This window comes from Prionailurus viverrinus, chromosome E3 (assembly GCF_022837055.1).
Source record: "Prionailurus viverrinus isolate Anna chromosome E3, UM_Priviv_1.0, whole genome shotgun sequence".
NCBI classification, from domain to species: domain Eukaryota; kingdom Metazoa; phylum Chordata; class Mammalia; order Carnivora; family Felidae; genus Prionailurus; species Prionailurus viverrinus.
This window is the reverse complement of record NC_062576.1, coordinates 19,032,147-19,052,911: the sequence shown is the minus strand read 5'-3', so window position 1 is coordinate 19,052,911 and position 20,765 is coordinate 19,032,147. Positions and strand designations below refer to the sequence as shown.

Genomic DNA, 20,765 nt, shown 5'->3' with positions numbered 1-20,765 from the left:
GGGGGGGCGTATGAGCAATGACAAGCAGAGATAACAGAGTTACCAATATTAGGTGGGTCGAATGCGCTGTAGCTTGAGCTTGAGCAGGTTGTGTTGGTCCCGACTGATGGCCCATCGTGTGACGAAGTCCTTCCGGATCGAGGAGGGGTCCGCTGGCTGGGCGTGAGTGTGATGGACCCAGGTCGCGATGCCGTCTACCTTGAGAGCGGTGGGGGTTGTCAACACCACGATGTAGTGTCCCTTCCAGCGCGGCTCGAGAGTCTCTCGGTGGTGCCTCTTGACGTAGACCCAGTCTCCCGGCCTGTACTGATGAGGTGTCGGGATCGGGCCAGCCTCGTAGATGGCACGGAGGCGCGGCCAAATGTCCTCGTGCACCCTCTGGAGCCCGCTCAAGGAAAGAAAAAGTTCTTGATCTTTAAACTCAGCAATAAGTTCAGCTCGAAGGCTGGGAATAACAGGGGGTAGCCTGCCAAACATGATCTCGTAGGGAGTAAAACCCAGAGTGTAAGGAGAGTTTCTAACCCGGTAAAGGGCGTACGGTAGGAGAGTCACCCAGTTCCCGCCAGTCTCCATGGTTAATTTGGTAAGGGTCTCTTTTAGGGTTCTATTCATTCTTTCTACCTGTCCTGAGCTCTGGGGCCTATAAGCACAATGTAATTTCCAGTTTGCCCCCACCGCCTTGGCTACTGCCTGTGTTACCTGCGAGATAAAAGCTGGTCCATTGTCTGATCCTACCAGGGCAGGAAAACCATACCTGGGTAAGATGTCTTCTAGTAGCTTCTTAGCCACCGTCTGAGCCGTTTCATGCTTGGTTGGGTATGCCTCCACCCAGCCAGAGAAGGTGTCTGTAAATACTAAAAGATATTTAAAACCATACTTTCCTGGTTTGACTTCAGTGAAGTCGACTTCCCATTGGGCTCCCGGTCTGGTGCCTCTGAGCCTGGTTCCTTTTTTATTTGATGTGGCCCTCGCGTTGGTGAGTTGGCAGGTCTTGCAGGCAGATACAACTTGCCCTATTTTGGTGTCCCGTTGGTGAATCTTAATTCCGGCCTGTCGGATTAAGTCTTTTAATTTTTGGGCCCCCATGTGAGTAGACCGATGCATGTGCTCTAATATTGAGACTCCGAGCCGGTCTGGCAACACGAGCTCCTTGTTAGGTGTATACCACCATCCCTTTATCTCCTGGGCCATGGGGAGTTTCTTGATCCGCTGTCATTCCTCCTGGGAGTACTTGGGCTGGTCTGGTAAAACTGGGTCTCCCGGGTCTGGTAGTTGTATGGTCATGGTGGGGACTGGAGTAAGGGCTACTGCCTTGGCTGCCTGGTCAGCCTTTCGATTACCTCTAGCTACTGGGTTATCAGCTTTTTGGTGCCCTTGGCAGTGGATAATGGCTAGCTTGGCAGGAAGCCATAAGGCCGTAAGCAGGTCAAGTATCTCCTGCTTATTTTTTATAGTCCGTCCTTCTGCCGTCAGTAACCCCCTCTCCTGATAAATTGCCCCATGAATATGAGCTGTGGCAAATGCATAACGGCTGTCTGTGTAGATGTTGAGCCGTTTTCCAGCTCCCAGCATCAGCGCCTTGGTGAGGGCTATGAGCTCTGCTCGCTGGGCTGACGTTCCGGAGGGTAGAGCCTCCGCCCATACGGTGTCGGTTTCGGTGACCACCGCTGCACCCGCATACCTGTGTCCGCCTCGCACAAAGCTGCTGCCATCAGTGAACCAAGTAGCCTCGGCATCGGGGAGGGGCCGGTCGGTCAGGTCCGTCCGGAATCCATGTACTTGTTCCAGGATTCCCGCACAGTCATGTAATGGAGCACCTGGGTCAGGGTTGGGCAGCAGGGTTGCAGGATTGAGGGCTGCACTGGGGTGGAACCGCACTCGTGGAGGGTTGAGTAGGAGGCTCTGGTAATGAGGCATACGTGTATTGCTCATCCATCTATCTGGAGGCTGTTTCAGGACCCCTTCAATGGCGTGTGGGGTCGTGATCCAGATCTCCTGTCCTAGGGTCAGTTTGTCTGCATCCTTGACTAGGAGTGCTGTCGCTGCAATAATTCTTAGGCATGGCGGCCAGCCGGCAGCCACTGGGTCTAGTTTCTTAGACAGGTAAGCCACTGGACGGTTCCAGGGGCCTAAGGCTTGAGTTAGAACTCCTTTTGCTATTCCCTTATGCTCGTCTACAAAGAGGTGGAAGGGCTTCGTAATGTCCGGTAGGCCCAGGGCTGGGGCACTTAGGAGGGCCCTTTTTAACTGATTAAAGGCAGTTTCTTCTTTTTCAGCCCATTTAAATGTTTTCCCCTCTTTGGTAGCTTCATATAGGGGCCTGGCGATCTCAGCAAAACCTGGAACCCAGAGGCGGCAGTAGCCGGCTGATCCTAGGAATTCCCTCACTTCTCTTCGGGAGGTGGGAGTAGGGATCTTTAGGACAGTTTCTTTTCTGGCTTCTGATAACCGCCGCTGTCCGCCCTCCAGGATATATCCCAGGTAACTTACCCTCTCCCTGCGTATCTGAGCCTTCTTCGTGGATGCGCGGTATCCTAAGGCCCCCAGGGTAGCCAGCAGGTCCTGGGTCCCTCGCTCACAGTCTTTGGCAGTGTCGGCAGCAATCAGGATGTCATCTACATACTGTAGAAGGGTGAGGCCAGGGTGCTCCCTTCTGTACTCACCCAGGTCCTCGTGTAGTGCCTCGTCGAAGATGGTGGGTGAATTTTTGAATCCCTGAGGTAGCCGTGTCCAGGTGAGTTGTCCACTGTAGCCCTCCTCCGGATCATGCCACTCGAAGGCGAACAAGGGTTGGCTCTGGGGTGCCAGCGGCAGACTGAAGAAGGCGTCCTTTAAATCTAGTACAGTATACCAGACCCTGGAGGGCACTAAGGAGCTCAAGAGAGTATATGGGTTGGGAACAGTTGGGTGTATGTCCGCGACCCTCTTATTTACTTCCCGGAGGTCTTGTACCGGTCGGTAGTCATTTGTGTGAGGCTTTTTGACCGGCAGTAAGGGGGTGTTCCAGGCAGACTGGCAAGGAACTAGTACCCCTAGGCTTCGTAGTCTCCGGATGTGTGGCTGGATCCCCTTCCGGGCCTCCTGAGACATGGGGTATTGTTTGATCCTTACCGGACTCTCTCCTGGCTTGAGCTCTACCAGGACTGGGGTCCTGTGAGCGGCTAGTCCCATCCCCCCTGTCTCTGCCCAAACCGAGGGGAATTCTTGTAGCCATCTGTCTATATTATCCTCTCTCGGGAGCGCCTCCTGGTGGAGGAGGTATTCATCCTCCAGTTTCATGGTCAGGACCTGGATGGGGTGGCCCTTGCCATCGGTGACCTGAGGCCCCCCTTGTCTGAAAGTTATCTGAGCTCCAATCTTGGTCAGTAAGTCCCGTCCTAACAGCGGGTAGGGGCATTCTGGTATTACCATAAAGGAGTGGGATACCCGGCCCGTTCCCAAATCGACTGTTCTTCGGGTAGTCCATGAATACTGGCTCATACCAGTTGCCCCTTGTACCCAGGACTTCTTGCTAGCTAGTTTTCCTTGCGGGGTGAGGAGGACCAAATGTTGTGCTCCGGTGTCGACAAGGAAGTCAATAGGGGTCCCCTCCACTTTAAGAGTTACCCTGGGTTCGGGGAGAGGGTCCGAACCCTGACTCCCCTAATCACTTAGTTCATCCAGCTCTAGGACTTTTACTCGATCAGCCTTGCTTCCCTTCCCGCCGGCCCTTTTCGGACAATCTCAGGCCCAATGCCCTATCTCCTTGCAGTATGCGCACTGATCCTTCTGCAGCCTCTGCTTCCCCCTCTTGGTGGTTCCTTTACCTTTTCTTGCGTCGTCTGCCAGCTGCCGGAGACGGCGGTCTCGTTCCTCGGGGAAGTCAGCAGTGGTAGCTAGCAGTATTCTGGCCAGGTCTCGAGTCTGCTTACTGCTGGCAGCCGCCATGGCGCGAGCCTGCTTGTCCTCAGGAGGCTCCCGGTTATTATATACCTTTTCGGCTACCACCAGTAAGTCCTGCAGACTTTTTTCTCCTAGTCTATCTATTTTCTGTAATTTTCTCCTAATGTCTGCGGCCGATTGGTTTACAAAGGCCATGATAACAGCTGCCTTGCTTTCCGGAGCCTCTGGATCCATGGGGGTATAGGTACGGAATGCCTCCATGATCCTTTCTAAAAAGGCAGCCGGAGATTCATCTTTTCCCTGTTGTACATTTCCTACCTTGGCCAAATTGGTTGGCTTTCTAGCAGCCATTCGGAGACCCCCCATTAGAGTCTGGCGGTAGACCCGGAGCCTCTCCTTACCTTCTGCCGTGTTGAAATCCCACTGGGGCCGAGTTAAGGGGAAGGAGGCATCTATCTGAGCCTGGTTGGGATTCCCGTCTGCGCCCGGAACTAGTTTTCGGGCCCCATTGAGGATTCTTTCTCTTTCTTCAGTCGTGAACAGGACCTGCAAAAGCTGCTGGCAATCATCCCACGTGGGCTGATGGGTAAAAAGAACAGAGTCTAATAAATCAATAAGCCCTGCCGGTTTCTCGGAAAACTTAGGATTCTGAGCTTTCCAATTGTAGAGGTCACTAGTGGCGAAAGGCCAATAGTGATGGGGCTGATTCCCCTCCGCGTCTGGGGGTCCGGTGGCTCGCAGGGGCAGAATAGTAGAGTCAGCGGCGGAGGGGGATTGCTCCCTCTGAGCCCTTTGTCTGGTAAAGGGCGGGCTTCCCCCTGGAGTGTTTCCGCCTCCCGCTCTCGGAACAGCGTCTGCCTGCCCCGGAGGGGGAGGATGGTGTTCTTCCGGCATCCTAGAGGGGTTATATGGGGGAGGAAAAATTAATTCTTCTTCAGTACCCCCCTGTAGGACAGGGTAGAGGGGTGCTGAAGGCTGGGTAAGACGTTTCCTCTTCTCTGTCTCCTGCAAAGCAAGAATGGGTTTTGGCTCCGGAGGGATCAGGGTTAGGAAGGGCTTAAGCCAAGAGGGTGGGGCTTCTACAAGGTCCTGCCAAGTGATAATGTAAGGGAGCTGATCAAGATGGCCCGTCTTAGGCTGAGAGATGATATTCCTGACTCAGTGGATGGTAGGGAGGTCGAAGGTCCCCTCTGGTGGCCATCCGACATTGAAAGTTGGCCACTCGCTTGAACAAAAAAACTGCAACCGACCCTTTCGGACTTCCACACTGAGGTTGTTAGCTCTTCCCCTCACATCCTTAAAGTGATCAATCATAATACTTAGAGGAGTAGTCTGAGTCTGTCCCATAACGTCCGTCCAGTAAGTCCACAGAGCAAAACAGAGAAACCCAAAAACAGACAAACAGAGGGCCCCTACAAAGTCTTCCAACTCCATGGAAGCAAAACGGAAAGCTAGCTTTTGAGGGGATTCCATGTCCCTCCAAAACCGATGAGGGGATTCCACGTCCCTCCAAAGACGACGGCCTCACGCCGACCAGCGGGAGCGACCCGCCTCGTCTCAGACCTTTGAGGGGATTCCACGTCCCTCCGAAACAGATGAGGGGATTCCACGTCCCTCCAGAAGGGAGAATCGGAACGTCTTCCGAAACTCCCGGCCCGTGGTCCTCCGGTGCGTCCACTTAGACCGCGTCGGGCACTACCAGAATTCCAGAAATGAGCTCACACAGAAAAGACAGAACAAACAGACACTAACCGTGGCCAGTCAGGCTCTCCGGGTCGGGGGTCCCTTGGGGGTCTTGGGGATCCCGGGCCGAGCCCCCAAATGTTATGCCCAGAATTCGTGATCCCCAAAGACCACTAGGGAGCCGAGTCCGATGCAAAAGCAAAGAGCCTTTATTCGAGCTAGCTCGAGCTCAATCCCCTACCTGCACCGACGCAGCGGTGAGATACCAGGGAAAGAGAGCGAGTTTCTTTTTTTTTGTTTGTTTGTTTTTTAAATTTTTTTTTCAACGTTTATTTATTTTTGGGACAGAGAGAGACAGAGCATGAATGGGGGAGGGGCAGAGAGAGAGGGAGACACAGAATCGGAAACAGGCTCCAGGCTCTGAGCCGTCAGCCCAGAGCCCGACGCGGGGCTCGAACTCCCGGACCGCGAGATCGTGACCTGGCTGAAGTCGGACGCTTAACCGACTGAGCCACCCAGGCTCCCCAGAGAGCGAGTTTCAAAAGGACAAAGGTTTTATTGGGACCTGGGGGCAGTTGGTGAGGTAATGGCTATGGCCTCAGCCGATTGGCTGGGGAGGGGTCCTGGGGAAGGGTCCGGCAGGTGAGGGAGGGTTTACTCAAGGGGAGGAGGTGTGGTCAAGGTGAAGGACACAGAACAAGATGGAGTCGAGGGGAGGAGGTGTGGTCAAGGTGAAGGACACAGAACAAGATGGAGTCGCCTGGCGTAGGCCCGCCCTTTCAGGGCCACAGCAGTGCAGGGGTGGTACAGCTCAGGCTTGCTGCTAGCTTCTATAATGCCTTTGAGTGGATTTGCAAGATGTGCCCCCTCTGGGTAGACACAACCCCTTGGCCACACAAGCTTGGCAATGGGAGGGCTCCTTCTTGGAGGAGAATGTGTCTCTTTCCCCTGGCACATTCAGCCCTGAACCAGGGAATGTGCTTTGGTGAGGAAAGCGTAGACTGTACTTAAGGCCCCACTTGACCCCTGGTGCTTTAGGGGTGCTTTAGTGCAGAGCCCTGAAGCAGATGCCCCTCCTTCTCTAGTGGCAACTGGGCGAGCCTTTCCAGTGCTGGTTCTTTCCACCTTGAGAGTGTTAAAGACAAGACAGCATACCCAAACTGGAGTCGCTTATGCTAAGTCCCACTCCACCAAACTGAGGCTTCACGTAATTACAGTTTTGGCTCTCCCAGATAGGGAACCTTAAACCGTTGACTGGCCTGATCATCATGAGTCAGGTCATCTGCATGATAAGCCCCTTACATCCCCTAAAGGAAAGGAACCTTGCAATAACCAACCCACCTTTTTTTTACTTCCTTCTTCCTGCTCCCTCCTGCCTATAGACCTGAGCTCTTTTTCGGACGCTCAACCGACTGAGCCACCCAGGTGCCCCACAAGTAGCCACTGTTTTCAGTTTGGTGAATACCTCTGCAGTCCTTAAAAGACAGTCTCTTCAAATATTAAGAATATTTTTATTTAACTTAAACCAAAACTATAAATCTATTACATTTCGCAAAAGGCCATTTAGTGAAAAGGTACACACGCATAGTGACTCGGTTTCTTTCAAATACTGTCTCCTCTCTGGCTTAAGAATCCTGTATTGCTTTGAAAGGTCTTTGGCCAGGTCAGTCCTCTTCCCAGGTGACAGTATTAATGGTGTCGTACGTGGGTAAAGTGTCAGTCACAGCATTTAGAAGATGATGCCCACCCCCATCCGTTTCCGGTCCAGGTGGGTTAATCAGAGACACAGCAGTGGCCGTGGCTTGGGAAATCCCGTCTGTGTTTCTGGGTGTGGATCCAAGGATAGTTTTAAGACATGGTGGTACTTTTCCTAAAGCCAGTACTCAGCCTCCTTCAGATTTGTTACTGCCTGCCTCAATAGTTCCTTTTCACCCACGTCGCCGGTGAAATTCTCGTTCAGGGGAAGCAATTCATCGCGTTTTCTGCTTTGGGAAAACAGGAGCTGTGTTTCCTGAAGTAAGTTTGGTAAAACATCTCGCTTCTCCTTGAGCTGCTTGATCTCCGAATCGGGGTGTTCGTGTTGTTTTCTTTCCAGTTCTGAAGGGGCAGCAGTCGAAGCAGACAGTGTCTGGTTATCGTCCTGGAGGGTTCTCATTGTGGCATCTTTTTTCCTGCTTTGACTCTCTGAGCTCCTCTACCTCTTGATGGAGCAATCGAGAAGACTCACTCGATACGTCAGACTTAATTGCCTTAGGAGAGCCTGCTGACTCGGATGATTCGGTGGAGGGCTGGAACGAAATGATGGCGAATTTCCCTAAAAGCAGATCCTTGCCATTGCAGAGCTCCGCGGTGCTGAGCTGCATTTGTGTCAGTCCTGTTTCGGAATTTTTTTCGTTTGATTTCGTTTCCTTCGTGACTCTGGACCAGGCCAGTACAGGTCATCTGTAGTCTAGGATTATTGTCACGGTGAGTTTGGCAAAATTGCCAATAAAGCCTGACATTCCTGCCTTAATGCATCCACTCCAGTGTCTTTTTCTTGAATAACGTGTGACAAATTCTGAATCGTTTCTCTAAACACGTCCTGGTCGCTAGACTCAATTCTAGTGAATATTTTCCTCTTACAGCTTCATGAGATATGCTTCTTTGGCAACCATTCTATCTGTCATTTTGTGGTACTCTCTGTTCAGATTGCTGTTTTCCCTAGTTCTCCTGTAAGGCAGCTAATACTTGTTCTCTTTCCAAAGCATACCTTGCAATTGCTGCTGAAGGTTTGCCACATTCTGGTTGTAGGAAGCCACAGACGTCCTGCTGGGGCGGTCGTCTCTCTCCACATCTTTTTGCCGGATAATCTGAGTTAGTTTACCAGTCTCCTCTTTGGATGGGTGTTCAGTCTGTTCAGTTAATCAGATGTTCTTTTCAGTGAGGAGTTTAATCTCCAATTCTTTTCTTTTCTTTCTTTTCTTTCTTTTTTTAATTTTTAATCTCCAATTCTTGGCCTTTTGTTCCTTTTACTTAATCTTTCAGTTTCAGCTTCAGGTAAATCATGCTTTTCACTTCCGTTTTTCTACAGGAAGATGCTGAATCGTTGTTACTTGAGAAACATCAGAATGTTTTGTAGGAATGTGCTGGGTTTTTGAAGGATCTGGGCTTTCGTTTCCTCTATTGTGTTCTGCAAAATCTTAATCTCCTCATCTTTCGCTAAAAGGAGCTGAGCGTGTTGAATGTTCATTTGCTCATGCTGGTGTGTTAGATCATCTACCTTCCGTTTCTGGTCTTGTAAAGAACGAAGCCATTGCAGCTTAGCCTGGCGTTGATCCTCAATGATCTTTTGTTGTTGTTTGATTTCGTCTACCAGACAGACTCTTTCTACATTCAGCTGATACACCTCGGATTCTAGTTCCATGATACAGTCTTGCGTTTGCGGGTCGACCACAGGTACGGTTTGGCTGTGTTCTCTCAGACACTCCAATTCGTCTTGCAGAAATTCATTTTCTTCTCTGGTGGATGCAAGACGAACGTCTTGCTCCTCCACGGTTTGCTGTAAAATTTCGTTTTCTCTTACGACTTGGACGTACTTCTCTAATAGCTCCTGGAGCTCTGGCCTTCTCTCAAGTTTTTCAATACAGATTTCTTTCTCTTTAATAAGTTGTGTCAATCGCTTATGCTCCTCCAGAGCAGAGGAGAGCATTTCCTTAGTGTCTCTATGGTCGGCATCCATCTGCTCAACACTCTTTTTGAGTTGTAGTATTTCATCGTCTTTCTCTTGACTGCGTTGAATTAAACACTCCTGCTCTAAGTGGGAGGAGGACTTAGACAAGTGATACGTGTTGGTCAGTTCTTTAATAGCTTGCTCATACCTGGCTGTTTCCTCCAACAGCTTCTTTTCAGCCCGGCACAATTTTACGATTAACTGTCCTTTTTCTATTTTTAAGGCCCGCGTAATAGATTTTGTTTCCAGAGAATTCTTACGGTTACAGACAGTAGTTTCTTCCAGCCGACGTCTTACGTCTTCAAGCTCCAAAACCAACTTTCCATTTTCCACCTTGAGATTGCAAGCAGCTTTCTTTAAATTGCCATTCAGCTCTTCCATTTCTGAAAGGCTTTGCTGCAACTTTCTAACCGTCGTTTCCCTCCCTGGAAGTGAGTCATCTTCAACAGTATTGTCAGAGTCTTGATTAAGAGACTGTGCTGGCTCCTTCTCAGCTCTAGCAGATTCCTCCTCGTCTTGTTTAATATGTTCCTTAAGTTCAACGTTCTCCTTCGGGATGTTTAAAGTATGTGTTTGCGACGGATCTGACCGATGCAAATCATTAACAGCCAGTTGACTTTGAGGTGATTCTTCGTTTTGCGCATCTAAGTCTTTAGCTCTGTCCATTTGCTCCTCTTCACATGGACAAGCTCTCTTTTCATCATTGAGATCGTGTTCCACGTTGCCGTTGATGCCGTTGCCTTCATTTTGTGGTTCTGATAGCTGACCTTTCATCCAAACCCTGGGCTGTGTGGTTTGTTTCTGTCCATCGAAGTCCCCCAGCTCTGCTGTTGGGAGTTCCTTCTCGGCCCTACCCTGAGTGGATTTTTGTCCGTCGGCCTCCAAGTCACGTCTTAAATGCTCTCCTTCTGAATCCAAATTCACACCTCCTGGAGCCGTACGTTCAATGACTTCCTGCTCATGGCTCACTTTCCAAAGTGCCAGTTGAAGTGCTTCCCGTCCGTGACCTAATGAGTTTTCTTGTTCTAAAACGTAGACTCGCTCTTCAAGTTTCAGATCGTCTCCAATGAGATTGTCACCCTGGGTTAAGCTACACCGTGGCGTCATCTCCTTTTCCGCATCGGACAGCACTTGCCGCAGTCCAGACGCTTCTTCCACCGCTGTACTCTCGGAAAGAACTCTTTCCTTTTCCGTCACTGTATCACTTTGCCTCAACACGGAAGGCTGCGATTCCCATTCTTCAATCCTCTCTTTCTTTTCCTCATGTATCCGGTCCCATTCTCTCCTTAAAGCGTCTCTCTCACTTTCTACCGAAGATAATTTGCTATTGATGTCTTTGACGGTGTCCTCAAGTTCTTCAATTTTCCTGGTAGACTCCGCTTTTTCAGTCTGTAGCACTTGAATGGTGTTTTGCATATGCTCAATGACAGACTCATCAGCTGCTCTGAGTCCAGAGTCGTCCTTCTCTAACAGATTTTCCAGTTCTTTGATTCTTTTTTCATAGCCTCTTGACTTTTGATGGTACCTGCGACGTATCTCTGCCAGTGTCTGTTGATAGACGTTCTGCAGTACTGCCTTTTCAAGTTGATGGTCATCAATTGCCTCCTGTCGATTCTGTTCGAGTTCCCTGATGGTAACCTGCAGTTTGTAGATTTCATTTTGCTCGGCGCTATTCGCTCCCGGTGCTGAAGTCTGGGACAAATGCTTCCGATGGCTAACTTCAGCCTCCAGTCTTAAAACTTCATTTGACAGTCTGCTTATTTCTTGTTGTGACCAAATGAGGTCAGCAAAGTCCAGGTCATCCCCCGGGGAAGCTGACGCAAAGTAGTTGATACCGTAACCCAAGGAAGGTGACGCTGTGGTGGATTGAAGGGCTGATTGGAGCTCCAGCAACTGGTTCTTGAGCCCTATGTGTCTCACTTTAAGAAGTTTCATTTCTACCTCTTTCTGTTGCAGCTGATGTCGGTAGCTAAGAGTCTGCCGCTTTATTTGAAGCTCCGAGGCTTCATACTTCTCTTCCAGGTGACTACAAAGACTTTTAAGTCTCTGATTCTCCGATCTTAAGGTTTCCCGACTCACTTGACTCTCTTTTCGGTCAGAGTCAGGTCCTTCTCCCACCTTGTCGGTTCCCTCCACCCGCACATCTTTGATGACCTCCGAGATGCGGTCAGTGAAGGAAGCCACACTGCCACCCACTTGCTCTAGGGAATGGCCCAGGCCACCAAACGAAAAGGACATCGCTGCGGGTCACAGAACTGACCTGGTCCGCTCGGCAAAAAGCGTCCAGCGCAGTCGGACAGTCCCGCTAACTGTCTCCAGAGGGAGGCCTGCGCGAGGCTAATAATCAAATCACAATCAGGCGTTTCTAGGCAACGCCACACCGCACGCGGGGCTGCTAGGGTCCGCGAGAGCCCTGCCCACGACCTCCCATCCCTTACCCTCCCCCCACTGCCCCGCGGCCATCCCTGGGGGTCCCCAGGTACCTGTGAGCACCTGCGGGGGAAAATGCCTCTCGCCTTGGACTTTCCCGGGAAGTCCAATCAAAGCACACAGCGCTCTGCAGCTTGTGGTTTCCAGGTAACAATTTCTTGTAATTGACATGAAATGTGCACAGTGCCAGCACCCATCCACCTAGGAGGTAGAAACAGGTCTACACCCGCGCGTCCGCACAGTCCTAAAGGGGGCATCCGGAGGCAACCGCCTACCCAACCCCTCGCGTCTCCCACCATCGCCCCCCAGCCCCCCTCGCGGGTCCCGCCCCGTGCCCAGAGCGCCCCAAGCCCGGGTGTGGCTGTTCCCGGCCGCCAGGATCGCAGGGTCACGCCGCTGGCGCCTGCTGCCCCCACCCACCGGTGCCCCGCCTAGCAGGGGTCGGGAGTCGGGACCCAGGCGGCGCCTGGACGGGGTGGGGGGGGGGGGGGCTCCATGCGTCTGCGGGGCAGCCAGGGTGGGGGGGCGGCCGGGGCTAGGGCGGCGGGGTCAGACCGCGCGCGGCGCCTGAGCCTGGCAGAGGGCGGCACTGGAAGTCACGCGGCGAGGGTGGGGCTCCGGCCCGGAGCCGCCTCAGCCGCCATAGCAGCTGCCGCCGCCGCCGCCTCTCAGCCGCCGCAGCAGCCGCGGTAGCAGCCGCAGTCGGCGCAGCAGCAGCTCAGTCGCCGCACCCGCCACAGTAGCACCCGCGGCCGGCGCAGCCGCCGCCGCTCAGCCGCCACCGCAGCCGCAGTAGCAGCCGCAGCCGGCGCAGCAGCAGGCGCAGCAGCAACCGCCGCTCAGCCGCCGCAGCCACCGCAGTAGCAGCCGCAACCGGCGTAGCCGCCGCCGCTCAGCCGCGGCGGCAGCCGCAGTAGCAGCCACAGCCGGAGCAGCCGCTGCCGCTCACCCGCCGCCACAGCCGTCGCAGCAGCAGCCGCCGCTCAGCCGCAGCAGCCGCCGCCGCCGCTGTCGCGGCCGCAGTCGCCGCGGCAGCCGCCGCTCAGCCCCCGCAGCAGGCGCAGCAGCAGCCGCCGCTCAGCCGCAGCAGCCGCCGCAGTTGCACCGCAGCCGGCGCAGCCGCCGCCACTCAGCCCCTGCAGCAGGCGCAGCAGCAGCCGCCGCCGCCGCTGCCGCCTCGGCCCGGAAGCGATGTAGCCGCGCCAGGTCCGAGCCCCGCGGGCCGCCGCTGCCGCTGCCCTTGAACCGCACGATGCAGCTCGCCAACCAGACCGTGGGCAGGTGAGTGAGCCCTGCCGGGCCGGCCGGCAGCGTGCCTGTCGGGGACCGGGGGTCGGGGTCGTGTCCCGGGCTGGGGCGGGCCCGCTGCCCCGCGGGGCCCCGTGCTCCGGCCCGGCCGCCCGCCCGCTCCACACCGGGTCCACTGCGGGCCAGGGACGAAGCCTGCGCCACGCAGCGGCCAGGCGCCCAGCTCGGAGCCGCTGCCCAAGCCCCCGGGAACAGCGGGGCGGGCCGGCCTCCCGGGTCCCGCCCCCCCCCACCCCCCACCAGCGCGGGTCCCCGCCGCCCATTGTCCCGGCCCCGCTGAGCATCGTCCTCTGGGGTCTGGACCCAAGCTTTCCCCAGGCCTCACCCCCCCACCCTGCCCCCTTCCCAGGCTCTGAGCTGTCAGCACAGGGCCAGACGCCGGGCTCGAACTCACGGACCTCGAGATCATGACCCGAGCCGAAGTCGGACGCTTAATCCACGGAGCCACCCAGGCGCCCCTTTTTCAGATTTTAGAAAAGTTAAAATGTACATATGCTGTTACTGTATAATCCATGGTGTGGGTCAGCAGCCCTTTGTTGAATATGTGAATATTTCTAGAGTGAAAATATAAAGGTACTTCATGCTATATGGAACACTTAAAGATTGTAAATGGCTTCATGTTAGTTCAGGTCAAGTTTGTTACCAAATAAGTTACCCAAAAACCTTGTTTTTTAGATTTCAAAGTGATGGATAAGGGGTTATGGAGCTGGTTTAGTCAGCAGTAATGCTCCTATTGAGAGAGTCTGAGATGGTTTTTTGTGTTTTGTTTTGTTTTGTTTTGTTTTGTTTTGCCTTTCACTCTAGGTAATGCCCCCTTACTCCAGAAAGTGAGAAACCACAATGATGTTCTGTAACTAGGGGTCACAGACTCAAGTGCTAGGCAGGTAAAATTAATAAGCGAAGGGAAGGTAATTGTAGGGCAGTAGAAGAGGCGAGGAATAGCAAAACTAGCTCATTGCACGGGCTTGCTTGCTCTTGGCAAGTCTAGCTACCTGTTGACATGGTGAATGTGGGTGCTTGAACACCCACCTTCTCATTTTTAAGGATACTCCAGAACGGTGATTTTTTTGTGTGAAGTTTATTGATACTTAAATATCAGCAATGAAAAAGGAAAAGAAAAGAAACCGCTGGACGTAGGCCAGAGAAAATCTATCTGCAAGCTTCATCTGGCCTTGGGCTGCCTGCTCTGACCTCTAGCTGCGAGACTGATTCTTACCGAATGAAAAGTTGGACCGTGGTGTTTTGGTAGTGAACGCTTTCTTGAGATGGGGATGGGACATTTGCTTTATCATTATTCGTTGTGCTTTACGTATATGTCACATAATTTTGCAGTCAGATGCTCTACCCCTGAGCTATACCCCCTATTATATAATTTTGGAGTGTAAAATATTTCAAAAGAAAAAAACACTGGAGCACTGCCTTATTTTCTAGCCAGTGGGAAGTTTTCGTTCTCATCTATGAATTTGAAAGTTTAACGTTATTTATTTTGGAAAAGGGATTGAGAACTCCAAGTCAAAATAGGACCCTCTTTTTTAAAAAGTTTGAGTTAAGGGGGGTTAGATTATAATGTCCCTGTCTTTCCAGGGCCACAGTGATCTGAAGTGCCATTGCATGTCCGCCCCCGTATTTGGACTGGGAGGTGTGCCTCATCTTCTGTCCTCTCAGACCGTATCCCTGGTCCTATCCCTATACCTACCGCCACACGGCTGATGACTTTCAACTTGATGTCTTTTTTTTTTTTTTTGAGTTTATTTATTTTGGGAGAGAGAGAGAGAGAGACAGAGGGAGCGCACACAAGCAGGGAAGGGTCAGAGAGAGAGGAAAAGAGAATCCCAAGCAGGCTCCACGCTGTGAGGGCGGAGCCTGACGCGAGGCTCAAACTCACAAACCGGGAGATCGTGACCTGAGCCGAGATCAAGAGTCAGATGCTTAACCGACTGAACCCCTCTGGGTGCTCCTTAATTTTATGTCTCTAGTCCTGGAATCTCTTCATCTCTAGATTGATCTTTGTCTTGAACTTCTCTGTTTAAAAGTCCTGCTGAAATTCAGCTCATGAACTGCATCCTCAAATTGGCCTTCTTTCCCTGTATTCCTTAGGCCGTGGGTCAGCAACCTCTGGCCTGTAGGCCAAATCCTGCCCACTGCCTGTTTTGTGAAAAAGGGTCATTGGATCACAGCCACGCACTGCAGCAGCACAGTCAAGCAGATCTCACGGTGACTGTATGGCCCACGGAGCCCATGCTATTTACCGCCTGGCCCTTTGCAGGAAGAGTTTGTGGACACCCGCCCTGGCGCACTGAATGCCGGAACCGCATCTCCTCTGTCACCTGCGATCCCCCTCTTTCTCCTCCATCTTCTTTATATCCAGGCTCTCCCTGCCATCTGGCAGCTCTGCCTCTGGACCGTCTCTGACTTGGTCTCTGCCTCTCGGTGGCCTTAGTTATTAGTTCAAACTTGCGGGGTTTTTTCTTTCTTCTTTTTTTTTTTAATGAAATGTACTGTCAAATTGGTTTCCATACAACACCCAGTGTTCATCCCAACAGGTGCACTCCTCAAGGCCCATCACCCGCTTTCCTCTCCCCACCCCCAACCCCCCATCAACTCTCAGTTTGTTGTCCGTATTTAAGAGTCTCTTACGGTTTGAATTGTTTTTTGTTTTTTTTTTTTAACCTGGACTCACAATTGTCTTCCAACTGGCTTAGTTAGCTTGAGCTGGATTTTATCCATACGTGGGACACTGGGCTTCCACTTTGGTCTGACATGGCCAATCCAAATTTTAATGGTCATAGCTATTTCTCTCTAAATTATTTTCTTCTGATGAAATCATGACGTTCGTAGGACATTTTATGTCGTCCTAGTGTTGCTAAATTGTCTTCGAAACGATAGTGCTGGCATTGAGTTACGGTGCGGCAAATAATTTACACTGGATCGTATGTCACCGTGCGTGATATGATGAATGTCACGTTTCACCGTCACGCTGTGCTGACTTGTAGATGCTGTCTTCTAAAAAATTGACCTATTTTAATTTTTTCTGTTAAGGTTGAAATGAATGTGTCCCATATTTGTATTTCTTGATGAGTTTTCTATATGTGTTATTTGGTCATTTAATTGCCAGTTGTCAATTTCGTTTTTTAATCACCTGGTTCGGTTCAACACCTGTCTGCTGAGAACCTGTCAAATGCTGGGGTTAAAAAGATAACGGCTTCCTAGGAATTGGAGTGGGGCGAGAGACCTACAAGCAGATAATTTGAATACAGCCGGTTGTACTTGTTCCAGCAGGCCTTAGGAAGTAGGAATGCCACACCTTGATTTATTTACACATGACAAGGTAAACAAGTTCACATTCTTCTCCTCAGGTACATCACGTAATGAGTGCAGTGACAGAATCTTGAGGGAACACATTCACGACTAGGTACAGGTTTGATACGAGAGTCAGAAAATAAAGCGGATTCTGTTGAAAATCCGACCGACCCTGTGGATTATAGAAGAAACTGCTTTTGAATAGGAGGAGCCTCTTTGTAGCCAGTGACACGAAAACAATATTAAGTTCATCTCAGCTCTCTCCAGGTTTTAAGACTCGTTTCTGACGTCTTGCTATTCCCTGTGAATTACACCTTATTAATTACTTGCCTAGACTCCTTCCTTTTGATTGGTCCCAGCATGTTTCTCTCTGTCCTTTCTCACAGTTCTCTTTTTTACGTGTCTGCCTTATCAGAGATACTTGGGCCTAGTTGTCCACTTGATCTCTCCATTCATGTTTCATTAGCAGTTTTTCTATCGTTTCTGAATGGGTTCGTTAAATTTCTGCCTCCTAAAGAGTTTATAGTATAAGCGGTAGACTGAGTGACAAGGTACTCAAATGAAAATAAACGTTCAGAACTGCACAGAAATTCTTCTAAGCAATGACCAGCTCCATTTATAAGTCTATCAGCTTGGACTTCACGTGGTCGCTGGATACTCTGTTGCATAGACAGGACTGGCCACTCGAACCCATGCGCATCGGTACCTTGGGGAAATACACGAAAGTACTTCTACTTCACTGGGTACGGTGGGTGCAGGATAGATGTAGCGTGGGCGCTGCCATGGGGTCGCTGAGACGTGCCCAGGGGTCCGTGAAGCCTTCTCTGACATGTGACACTTGAATAATCTTGAGAACAGGAAGGTAGGGGTGATGGGTGGTAGACGATTCCCAGGGAGAAGAAAAATTCTCGGGGGAAACCTAACCCACTGACCATTTTGTCCTTTAACTTCATGTTTTGTTTGTTTGCTTGTTTGTTTACTATACATTGGAACAAGGCGACACTGTCTGATTGCCGGCAGTGGGAAAAGTCTGTCCAGCTCTTATTTTCCAATGAGGTAGTGAACTAATGGCTGTTTGTAGATCCATATGTTCTTAAGTCCAGAGCAATTGTGGTGGTTAAATTCACAAGCCTCTGGATGCGTTTCCATCCAATAGATAGAGTAAGTTGGTTCTTAAAAGCTTTGAAGCTCTAAAGTCAGGGGACTTAAGTGGCTCATAGTTAAGTAACCAGCTCTTGATTTCGGCTCAGGTCATGATCCCACGGTTCATGGGTTCGAGCCCCGTCCCGTGTCAGGCTCTGCGCTGATAGCTTGAAGCCTGCTTAGGATCCTCTCTCTCCCTCTCTCAACCCCTCCCCAACTTGTTCTCTCTCTCTCTTCTCTCAAAATAAATCAACATTAGTAAGCAAGGTTTAAAACCAGTGTACCCTTATTTTCTTTGCTTAATAAACACTGACAGCCATCTTTCCCCAAAGTAGACAATTTTTAATTTTTTCTGCTAAGGTTGAAATGAACGTGTCCCATATTTGTATGGGAAAATCGGTGGAGGCGTCATTTCTCACGGTGAAGCGTATCATTTCCTTAATTTGCATCATGCTTGTTCATCTCCCCTTAGAACCTTTTCACTACTCTCACGGCTTTTACCTTCTTGGACACGCTAGGATGTGTAACGTTCCTCAGACAACCCCAAGATGGCTGGACTAAAACACACGAACACCTGTGACCGTGGACGTCAACTTTTAGAGACGGGCGGTATCGATCGGCCTTTGTGCTCATCGGTGGAGGACCATTGTTCGAAAGCTTCCGGGCCAGTTTTGGGGGATCGTGGTTTGAGGACCACTGCAGTAGAATTGGGGGAGCCCATATGTGCAGAAGGTTGAGGAAGCCAAGCTGGTGATTGAGGAGGTGTCCTGTGGTGGCAGGTGAGCCAGGACTGTGGACGAAGGGGAAGGGACACGAGGGAAAGACGAGTCAGGAAGCAGGAAGCGATCGCAGCAGCCTAAGGGAGAGGTGATGGCCCCCAGAGCAGGACAATGGCATGGGACTGACGTGAGAAACTATTGAGCACCGTGGCTTTAGGGGCGAAGAAGGGAGGGGTTGGCGTGATTCGGGTTATGTCTGGATGTTATTTATTGAAATCGGTGACGCAGTGATTATTCGCTTTTCCGTTCGTTTCACACGCTTCTCTTTTTTGAACCATAGAATTCTCACACCTGCCTCGACTTTCTGTTGACTTTGTTTTCATTGACACGTGGCTTCGGGTGGGTGTGTTTGTGTGCACCGACACCACACTGTGCCAATAATAACTGTGGATGTGTAATGTGTTCTCACTCTGGCAGAGCTGGGCTCCTTTGGCTTTCCTTTTTCAGTTGCTGTCTCCCATTTCTGTGTAGAAGTGAATTTTGGTATCGTTTCTAGTTCCTAGAAAAATTCTATGATTGTGATCACAACACTAGGATTGTGATTCTATGATTGTCGAGAGCACATTAATCCATATATTTAGTGGGTCCCTGCTATGGGGTGGGTCCTGAGACCCAAAAATAAGTAAATCCCAGGCATTGATGGCCTGGCATATCTGTGAACTAAACTTTGGGGAGGATTGATGTCCTTTCCCATGAGCCTGGCACGTCTCTTTCTACACACAAAGGTATTCCGTGCTTCCTGAGGGCTCTGTTGTCGTTGGAAGAGTGCCTGATTAGTTCAGTTGGCAAACGTGAGTGATGTTCATGTCTGTCTATATCTTTATGTACTAAATAAAGATGTGCTAAATTAGTCATAGCTGATCATTTTTGTGACTTCTTTGAATTTCTACGTATGTATTATCTATGTTTTTATTTCTCCTTTTCCTTGTCTTTCAGCAGTTTCTTTTTCATCCCTCATTTAATTGGTTAGACTCGAAAATAATGTGTAGCTGTATAATTGTTTATAGCAATATTGTCTAAAGGGCGTGTGATTTCACCCTAATTAGGCGTTCCAGAAATGTGGTCAGGTGAACTCGTGTTTAAATGCGAATGTCCTCATCTGAGTGGTTCGCAGTGGAAATCTACAAGCATTTTGCCTCTGCTTTTGGAGCCACACACCTTGTAGTGTGTCTGATGTTTGAGCCTTTGTTCCAAGGCTCAGTCATAAGATTGGCAGGCGTGTGGCTTAAAGGCAGAATACTGAATTGAGGTAGCCTAACCGTATGGAGAAAACAATCACAGTGCACTTGGACTGAGGAAGGAACTGGTAGAGAAATTTGAAATGCAGCCTATGTGGCAATAGGTTTTTATTTGTTTCGTTAGTTTTAATTTTTAAAAGGTTTTTATTTTTGAGAGAGAGAGAGAAAATGTGAGCAGGGGAGGGGCAGAGAGACAGGGAGACACAGAATCCGAAGCAGGCTCCGGGCTCTGAGCTGTCAGCACAGAGCCCACCACGGGGCTCAAACCTACAGATCGCGAGATCGTGACAGGAGCTGACGTCGGATGCTTAATTGACTGAGCCACCCAGGCGCCCCGGCAACATATGTTAATATAACTTCTAAAGAAGTGATCAGCAGGTCACAGGGCAGTGGACTTAACTGCAGCCTTTGACTCTTAGAACAGTCTTTAGGAATAGAAACCTTGCTCCCTGTAGATGTTACATGGAGGTTCTGACGGCCTCTTCACCCGCGAAAAAAATCCACACACACAGATTGGCAGAGAATTTCACGGACTCCACAGACCCCTTCAAGCCCAAGGCCAAGAACCCCGGGCTAGTTCCTGGAGAGATGTGTAGTCACGGCCCCCACGCTAGAAACACATCTGTGGAGAAGCGCTGTTTACAGGTGTCTACCTCCGGTGTAGGTGGGTGGTGTTCCGCTGTTCTCCAGAACACACACTTGACGTCTGTGAGAGCCTTCCCCAGAAAAGCTGAGATGGGGTATTCTCCACGATGAGATCTGGCGATCACATGAAATTACTTTCCCTGAATAATCGGCTTCTTTTGATAGTGAGTCCGTTCCATAATGTTTTCAAAGCTTTTAGGTGAGGGCTTAAGAAAACGAAGACTCCTGTGGGGCAGCTGGAGTCTAGTAAAGAGTAACTGGACTTGAGTCCGTGTGGTCCCCCGGCTCTCTGTCTGACCTTGGCCGCCTGAGCCTCCCGGCTGCGCTCCCACGCTGGTGAGACGGGGTTCCTGCTACCACCTGGGAACCGGCCCTGGGAGATTTAAGAAGGCGGCATGAGGTAAGGAGGCGTCGGAAGACAGGGAGGAAACAGTATGAAACAACAGGTTAGCACTGGAAAAAGTAGGCGGGGTAGATTGTACCTCACCATTAGGGGCCAAAGTGGATTCCAAATGGATGAAGAGTTTCAAGTGAAAACCCAGAACCCAGAACGGAGGAAAAGATGGAAAGTTCTTCACGCTCTGGCATAAAAGTACAGAGAATGAACAATAAAAGATAACCACGCAAATAAAACCACCATTATAAACT

General features: G+C 50.7%; 2 protein-coding genes across 10 annotated transcripts in view; both read left to right on the top strand.

Annotated features, from left to right (window-relative positions):
• The window catches only part of LOC125154806 (uncharacterized), a 520,558-nt gene that overhangs the window by 73,582 nt on the left and 426,211 nt on the right, over positions 1–20,765 (top strand). The window lies entirely within an intron of this gene.
• The window catches only part of LOC125154813 (arp2/3 complex-activating protein rickA-like), a 109,690-nt gene that overhangs the window by 23,714 nt on the left and 65,211 nt on the right, over positions 1–20,765 (top strand). The window contains exon 3 of one of the 9 annotated variants that reach the window (XM_047839491.1): positions 12,445–12,758. The exons of 7 other annotated variants lie outside the window; for them this stretch is intronic. The gene's annotated coding sequence lies outside the window, so the exon portion shown is untranslated. Of the gene's footprint in view, positions 1–12,376; positions 12,759–20,765 lie in introns of those variants that run through there. One more of the 9 variants, XM_047839486.1, reaches the window with a different exon arrangement.